Source organism: Peromyscus eremicus, chromosome 12 (assembly GCF_949786415.1).
Source record: "Peromyscus eremicus chromosome 12, PerEre_H2_v1, whole genome shotgun sequence".
Taxonomy (NCBI): domain Eukaryota; kingdom Metazoa; phylum Chordata; class Mammalia; order Rodentia; family Cricetidae; genus Peromyscus; species Peromyscus eremicus.
Window position 1 is genome coordinate 2,004,814 of NC_081428.1, and position 6,345 is coordinate 2,011,158.

Consider the following 6,345-nt stretch of genomic DNA (forward strand, 5'->3'; position numbering starts at 1 on the left):
TCCCTCACTGATGAGGGGATTTTTTTCTTCACACAGAGTGAGCAGAAGGGATCACAAGGAGACCAGCCAGCATGGGGAGAGGCAGGCTCAGTACACGTCAGCTGGCACCACATCCTGAGCTTCTGGGTGCCCGTTGCCCTGTGCAGTTTCTTGATATAGTTCATTTAATTGACATTATTTATTTATATATATATATATACAGCTATGTGTTTGTCTTAAGTCTCATATCCCATTTCTAAGATCCTTAATCTCCATCTAGCCACACACACCATGGGAAATGGATCTTTTCTGTTAGAACTCAGAAGTGAACATACCATATTTTTTATTATTTTAATTTTTATCTTTGCATGTGTATGTACATGTGTAAGGGCAGATATAAGCATACCATAGCATATGTGTGTGGGACAGAGGACAACCTTGGGTGTGTGTTCTCTCCTCTGCCTCATATGAGGAGACCCACTGCATTTGCAGGCTAGCTGGCCCACCAGCTTCCAGGCATCCCCCTGTCTCTGCTCTGATCTCACTGGAGAAAATTATGGAAGTATGTTTATGTACCTGACTTTATGGGGATTTGGGGAATCCAAAATCAGGTCCTTATGCTTACATGCCAAGATTTACCCACCAAGCCATCTCCTTATCCCTTAATTTATTTTTTTAGATGGTCTTTATTTATAGTCCAGGCTGGCCTTGAACTTGGGATCTCCTGCCTCAGCCCAGTCCACATCCACTCAGACCCAAATAAACACACAGAGGCTTATATCAATTATGAATTGCATGGCCAATGACTCAGGCTTCTTGCTAGCTAGCTCTTACATCTTAAATTAACCCATTTCTATAAATCTATACTTTGCCTTGTGGCTTGTGGCTTACCAGTACCTTTACATCTTGCTTCTCATGGCGGCGGCTAGCAGCGTCTCCTCTGCTCTCTCTTTCTCCTTCCTCTCTCTCTAGTTAGAATGTCCCGCCTAACCTTATTCTGCCTCACCATTGGCCAAACAGCTTTATTTATCAACCAATCAGAGCAACACATATTCACAGCATACAGAATGACATCACCCATTAGGTGTGTACCATCTCATCTTGGAATATTTCACAATTATAAACATGTAGTGATGGTGGTGGTACTAGCTATTTGGGAGTATGTCCTAAAGTGTCACACATTTCACCATTAGCTAAGAAGGCCACCAGCTGCTGTCCAGTAGCTGAAACTTCAGGAGAACATGAGCTAGAGACTGACCTGTATCTCCATTTAGACATTTCTATTCTGATATAATACTTCTCAATGGAATATTTACATCAACACAAAGCTGGTTCCTTTAGTGCCTACCAAAATGTTCTCTGATGTCACTGTGTGAGGGATACTTGGGCTCAACCACATAACAATGTATGTCAGGAACTCAAAATGCATGCAAACAGCACAGGCTTTGAATAAGTGCACAGCATGCCCGTAAAAACATTTCATTTCTCTTTCCTTCTTAAAAACATTTCATTTCTCTTTCCTTCTTTTCCATTCAGCCTTAAATGTCTGTGTTTCTGCCTCTAGTATTTTATCTGCCATTTTTCCTTTAAATACTATTATTATACATATATTATATTACCATATTATACTACATATACTCGTGTGTTGAATAATTTTAACTGTCAGCCTGACACAAACTAAAATTACCTGGAAAGAGAGAGAGCAACTTGTCGGCTGACCCAGCCCATTGTGGGTGGCACCATTCCCTAGGCAGAGGTCCTGAACGTTTTATGAGCTCAGAAATCGAGTTGAGCCTAGGAGAGCAAGCAGTCGGGGATCTGTGTGTGTGTTCTCTCTGCTCTTGACTGTGGACGTGATATCTGAAGCCCCTGACTTGACTTCACAGTAACGGACTGTAACCCGGAGTGGTAAGGGGCTGAATAAGCCTTTTCCTCTCTTTTGGTCACTTTTGGTCAGGCTACCACGTCGCAGTCACAGATATGAAAACGGGGTGGCTAACAACACACAAATGTTATTTTATGACTTAAAATCGCCACTTCAGATCACATTGACACCTCTCTTCTCACCACCCCCACACTGTAGATGTAACCATCTTATTAAATAAGAAACACAGAGCCAAATGCAGAGTTGAGAGCCCAGGGGAAAGGACAGCAGCGGCAGTGAAGGGCAAGAAAGGGTTTTTAGCTATTAGCTACTGCTCTGACCCCTTGGGCTTTCAACTATGCATTTGGCTCTGTGTTTCTTATTTAATAAGATGGTTACATCTACACCACACTATGCTGACCAACACCCAGGAAGTTTCCACTGCACCCAGAACTTCATGCATATTGCACCATTTACTTCCCTCGGTGGCCTTAGAGCACAGCAGCACTTTAATTGTATCCTTATAATACAGATGAGAAGGTCAAGGCCCAGAGACGCTGAGTGATCTGCCCAATGTCACACAGCAAAGCTTGGATTTGAGTCACAGTGGGTTTTCTTCTGGAAACCATGTACTAACAGAAGGTGTTTGAACTTTCCATGTGGGGTATCTTCCTTCGTTTGCCACTTAGTAATCACACAGCACGAGTCCCTTCAGACCCGTTCTTCCACACTGAGATATACTTACGAGTACCTGTAAAAATGTCGTGTTTATTACAATGTTTTTCTCTTAAGGACATTCCAGCTTGTTCTTTGGAAATGCCACAGAGCAGTAGCCTGGTTATACCTGGCGTATTCAGTCTTTGCCGACTGGTATACCCTGAGAACTCAGAGACCCGGTGGATAGCTTGCTGCTGAGGGGCTCTCTGTATGCTATCTGGGTACCCACCAGCAGGTGGCGATGCAAGGTTACCCATCTGCATTCTCGCCCTCTTTCGGCCACTCCCCTGACTCAGCAGTAGTGGATCTTTTGGCCCTCCCCTTACTGCTAAGTCAACAGTGGCCTCCGGTTAGTTATCAGCGACATTCTACTCTCTTCTCTCCTATCATGTGACCCAGTGAAAGCCACACCACCCTTCCTGCTCTGCCAGTGGGTTCCAGGGCAGTGCGGCTTTTTTGCATCCTCTGACTTGCTGACAATATTCTCAGAGACTCTTTTGCCTAGTTGTTCTCAGGCTCTGGGGAGCACAAAATCACCTGGGGAAGAGGGGGGGTCTTGAAAAATATACACCCCAGGCCTCTACCCTGTAGAAACTGCAATCTATTAGGTCTTGGTTGGAATAAAGGTGTGTTTTAACAAGCTCGGGGGAAATCCTGTGCAGAATCGGATGGTTCTGTCGTGGGTTGTCGCTAGACCAAATGTAGCTCTCAAGTAGACTGTGACATGTGACTCAGTAGCGAGCGCTGCTCCCTGACTGAACTGAGCTCACTGCCGTGGGATGTCTTTCTGTATGCCTTGAATATCTGCTGCTCCTGCATTGGCCTAAGGCAGGGCAGGACAGAGCCAGGCAGGAAAATCCCAGAGAGATAGTGAGAGGAGACTCCAAACTGCCGTCCAAGGAGCAACATGGAATGAATGGGAAGCAGGTAAAACCATGGAGCACGCGGCGATACGTAGATAAATAGTTATGGGTTGAGTTAAGTTATAAGAGCTAGCTAGTAAGAAGCCTGAGCCATAAGCCATATTCTTTGTAATTAATATAAGCCTCTGAGTAATTATTTTATAAGTGGCTGTGGGACTGCCGGCAGGAGAGATTCATCCCGACCGCACCACAGGGCCAGGCAGGACTGGAGAAACTTCTGGCTACAGCTCACCCACATGCATGAGCACTCGGACTCAGTTCAGTGAGCACATGTTCCCTTCCCCTTTCAAGATGACATGGACATGAGCAAGAGAAGTCACCTCAGCCACATCCCTAGTGTTTATTATTTACCCAACCAAAAATCTCAAGTGGGACAGAGTAAAAGCCTTGTCAAGTATTCTGCAAGCTTTACTGCCCTTGATGCCCAAAGCCATGGGCAAGAGTGCTGACCCTCTTCCCAGCCAATAACCATCACTTTGAATCTGTCAGTATTCTCTTGCTCCAGGGTAAGTCAGACCTCGGGTGATGAGGTGAGGTGGGACTTGGGAGCTGATGAGATTTTGATATAAAGTTGATGAAACTTACTGAAAACAATGAGAATTAGAGTAACTGGTTTCTCATATTCTTCTTTTTTAAATATATTTTAATTATTTGAGGATTTTATACAATGTATTTGATCACAGTCACTCTTTGCTCTAACCCCTTCCAGATCAACCCAGCTTCCCTGCCCTCAGCCCCTAAGATTTCTCATAATCTATGGCAATTTTCTCATAATATTTAAACCATTTAGTTCTTTTTTAAAAAATCTTAGTGACAATGCGGCAAGGAATAATCACTCTATTTTTTCTCTCTTAAAAAATGTTTTTTGATGTATACATTTGTGTTGTGTATCAGTTCCCTCCAGGACCGAAACATTCTATCCTACAGGGAAGCTCATTAATACAGGAATCGATCACCTCAAAATAGCTTCAAGAAGTCCCTGAAACTGACCTGATTCACTAGGCCTCTCCTTTCCTAAGCACATAAACAGTAAAGAGTGTTGAGAGTCACTCTCAGACAAGCATCCTTTCCTCTTCTTCCAGGATGCTCTCCAACCTCTGAACTCCCTCCAAGTCCTAACGAGAACGCTACATCTTCCCATTTTCTTCCTTCAATGCTGGTTGCAAAGCACACAATTTCTATTCTGTTTATCTGAGAAGGCAAATTTAATAGCTTTCCCATCTCTTTCTGTCTCTCTGTCTCTCTATGTGTGTCTCTCTCTATCTCTCTCCTTCTATCTCTCTCATCTCTCTCTGTCTCCCTGTCTCTCTGTCTCCCTTTCTGTCTCTGTCTGTCTCTGTCTCTCTCTTTCTCTCTGTCTGTCTGTCTCTCTTCCTCCCTCTCTCTGTCTCCCTTTCTGTCTCTGTCTTTCTGTTTATCTCTGTCTCTGTCTCTCTGTCTCTGTCTCTTTCCCTCTCTCTCTCTCTCTCTCTCTCTCTCTCTCTCTCTCTCTCTCTCTCTTTTCCCTGAAACTAATTCTTAAATAATTAAGTGTGAGCACCAGGCTCGGCTGGTGTGTTCAGAACTAAGATTTCTGCTTTTTCCGCTTTAGCTTAGCATGCCCTTCCCTTCTGTGAAGTTCATCTTAAAAATTCTCCTACCAGGGCCATGTGATTGGAAGGAGCCTGTCACGCAGTGCTGTGACACTGAGCATCCACCTCTGGTCCCATCGTCTCATTTAGCATCTTAGGGACTTGCTGGTCCTCATGGGCTGAGCTACTGGGATCTGAATTCTACTCACACAAAGTCACGGCTTCATTAATTGGCCTCATTAGTGAGGAATCTATTCTGTCTCCATGTTTAGCTCACACTTCCTTCAAGGAAACATGTGCTAAGCAATTTAGCAGTTGACCAAGATCCGAGGGAGGATGCTTAAGGGATTAGGGCCTGTGGTAAATTATAACAAAGTACAATGGTCTACTCAGACAAATGCCGCAGGACTTCAGCCTAGAAACACCTTAGATAAACAAGTCACCATCTTATATACCTAGAAATCAGAAAATTTGTTTCCTCAACCATCACACTACAATCCAGGCTGACATAGCTCCACTCTGGAAGTGAATGACAGCTTTGTGGGTACTTCAAGAATATTTACAAAAACACCAATTATATTTTATAAGGGTTATATTCATTTGGTCTTAAAGTTCATAATCTTTGTACACAATTCCAACCAAAAGCCAATATAAAGTGGAGAATCTGCCTCTGAGTGGTTCAGTTTTCTGAAACATAAATATCTACCCACACAGGATGAAGACCTAATGAGTCACAGCCGTCTTTGTTTACAACAGCTTAAACCAGAAAAGATTTTAATGTCCACACTGTGGAAAACAAATTAACACATTTGGATATTTTCATACCATGCAGCACTATTTAACGGCAGAAAAAGAATAAAATATGTTATACACAGACAGAGAAATCTCAGAACATTATTCTAAACACAGGCACAAAGTGCTCATCAAAGATGACCCTGTCACATGCCCGGGGCACTTCACCTGGGGCTAAGGAGAAAACACAGGCCCGCCCAGCACCTTGTGGTATCGGGCAGTCAGCCACTGTTATGGGTACAAGGGCAGAGGGCAGATACGAAGGAATGGGGAGATGAATGGGATCAAGATGAATGATGTGAAAGACACAAAGAATAATTAAATTTTTTTTAAAAAAAGATGACCGTGTCTACACAAATCTAGAAAAGCTTGCTCTTACCTCCAGTGTCTGAGTGGAACCGCAGCTACTGTGGGGGGCTGTGGGCATCTTTGGGGAGCTTGTATTCAACGTACTATAGCTCATTCTCCTAACAATTCATGTCCACTCCACATGCAAAAT